The sequence below is a fragment of the Anneissia japonica genome, unplaced genomic scaffold, assembly GCF_011630105.1.
Source record: "Anneissia japonica isolate Jap-2015-1 unplaced genomic scaffold, ASM1163010v1 scaffold426_len1935630_cov189, whole genome shotgun sequence".
Classification (NCBI taxonomy): domain Eukaryota; kingdom Metazoa; phylum Echinodermata; class Crinoidea; order Comatulida; family Comatulidae; genus Anneissia; species Anneissia japonica.
The window spans coordinates 181390-183903 of NW_022713172.1; the positions used below are offsets into that span (position 1 = coordinate 181390).

At 34.2% G+C, this 2514-nt stretch overlaps 1 long non-coding RNA gene across 1 annotated transcript in view; it reads left to right on the forward strand.

The window, feature by feature from the left end:
• The first annotated feature begins 1146 nt into the window (after positions 1 to 1146).
• LOC117108375 overlaps positions 1147 to 2514 on the forward strand; it is a 13845-nt gene continuing 12477 nt past the window's right edge. The window contains exon 1 of the long non-coding RNA XR_004445359.1: positions 1147 to 1361. This is a non-coding gene — a long non-coding RNA (uncharacterized LOC117108375). The remainder of the gene's footprint in view (positions 1362 to 2514) is intronic.

Below are 2514 nucleotides of genomic sequence, written 5' to 3' on the forward strand. Positions count from 1 at the left end.
ATTAATTACTGAACTATACCATGTTATACAAGCCATGATTTTAATTAATCACACAGATTAACTGTATTTTACACAATGTTGGAATCATTGACTGTTGAGTAAATATGTTATCATTTATTAATTTAATAATTTATATATTTTATTTGTATTTTATGAGAGATTCAACTGATGTGTAGTGATTTTAATATCTACTGTCTATGTTTATTCAATCTTCACAGAATTGAATGGTGTTCAATAAAACGAACTCTCACACATTAAGATCGCTTGTGATTTCTGCTTTTTCTGTCCGTCCACCTCACCAATAATAATAAATAATAATAATAATAATAATAATAATAATAATAATAATAATAATAATAATAATAATAATAATAATAATAATACACTCTATCACAGTGAGAGAGAAGCTTAGCTCTGTCGCCTAATGCTGTGGTAGCCACTGTGAGTGGACATGCATCCTGTGGAGATCCTATTAAATATGCCCATGCGATTCCAACCAACGTTGATCCTGCAATATGGCTAATTAAAGAACGCAGTACACTTTTTTGGAAAGCGGTAGTCTCCCGGTCCACTGCTCTATTCACCACCAGATGGACCCTACTGAAAACAGTCTTTAGACTTAGTTGGTGGGTTCACACCAAAAATACTCCTATCTTATCCTTTCCTATTAAGGATTAAATAGATTCTTATAAATGTCCTGTTATTATTATTTATAAAGAGTATAGTGGTCTGACTGCCCTGATTTTGTATGCAGGCAATGAAACATTTTGAAATGAAACATATTCTCACTGTTCTGTTCACTTTTTGCCACGTGCGACTCAAAGGTTTCCTATCCTTACACTCTATATCCGTGTTTCTTAATTAATTTATTTGAAGGGCCAAATTATTATTTTTTTAGATTTGATATCACGGGCCAAAGAAAATCTCCGAGTTTCAAGTAAATTACTATACTTTATGGACTTAAAGAATATTCTGAGATGCTGTGACCGAAGCCCCCTGTTTGGCAATGTAAAGTTCTAGTCTATTGTGGCGCTAATATTTGCCCAATGGCAGGAGAGGAACGATCTTCCCCCGGAAGCTCAAACAATTTAGTGATGTTAAATGTTTAAGGCCCGCAATCTATCTTACAGCATCATATTCTGTGAAACGGATTTTAGAATGTGGGAAGTGGGCTGACCCTGCGAGGCCGAGAAACTCCGACAAAGTAGTATTTTGAGGCCGTATTTAACAGAATTCTAATTTAATTGTCCGTTCATTTTGGTGTTGTTAAGCCCTGGTATTCAAACTATCGTTCGCTACCCAAGTTAGAGTCGTCAAAATATTTTGCATGTTCGCCGGACGTTGAACGTTTTTGGTGGCAGGTAAAAAAACTTCCTTTCTTTTTGCAAGTGTGACTGTGTGTGAAGTATTGTTTCCTGAATCGTGTTTATTTTAACAAAGTAAAACTATATATTTTTTCTATTATATTGACTCCATACAATAACACCTCTCTCGTAAGACTAATTTTGTAGGAGTATTTTTAAACCAAGCTTGAATTTACAGGCATAATAGTAACAAAAACACAGTAATTTGTTGATGGCATAACTAATGTCGAAATAGTGCATTTCGATACTTGTTTTATCAGTCATACAAAGTTTGTTCAACTTAATAGTTTGGCACACAATCGGTATCTTCTGTGTAATTTCAACTATTCTATATCTACCAAATACCAGGGATTAAAAACCTAAAAAACTTTGCCTGTAAAATCTCCGGTCTACTTATAATAAAAACAAGTCTGTAATAAAGATTTTATCTTAAATCTGATGTCATATTTAGCTGAATCAAGACTATAAATATTTTGGCGTTTGTCGATTGGTTGGTAACGGATTTAATTCTAGATCTGTCTGGGGTCACCCCCTACTTCATATTGGCCCAGTGTTGTGTTTTTGCCTTCACTTTATTTAAAAAAAAATGTTCATCGAATGGTTATTACTTTTAGTTTCTTGAAATATGTTTTCTTATAATTTCATTTTTTTTCTCGCGGGCCAGAATAATTTCCTCCGAGGGCCAAATTTGGCCAGCGGGCCGCCTATTAAGAATGACGTAAGGCTCTATACTCATAACCTGCTTTAGAGCCAGACTCCGGAGGGAAAACATTAATTGATATGTTGTAAAACTGATTTTTCAAAGACACTAAAAGGGAACGGTTAATAATATGCCTCCTGACCTTTGGAGTTGTAGACGTATGATATATGGATGGGCTGTCGGTAGTGGTGTAAGTATTTTACAGTATCTGTATAACCACTTCCATTTAAAAGAGTGTACTAGGCCTATGTGTATAATGAAATTAAAGAAAGTGCAAACTTCTTCGGTGTTAGGGAAAATTTAACCACAAGAAAGAGAAAAATTGAAAAAGCTAGGTTTTTTTTTAAAGGATACGTCGAATTGCAAGATCGATTTATTGTCATTGTGCACAATTCGGTTCACATGGAATTCAGGTTCCAATGCTTTCATAAGAATATTCCAAAAAGAACT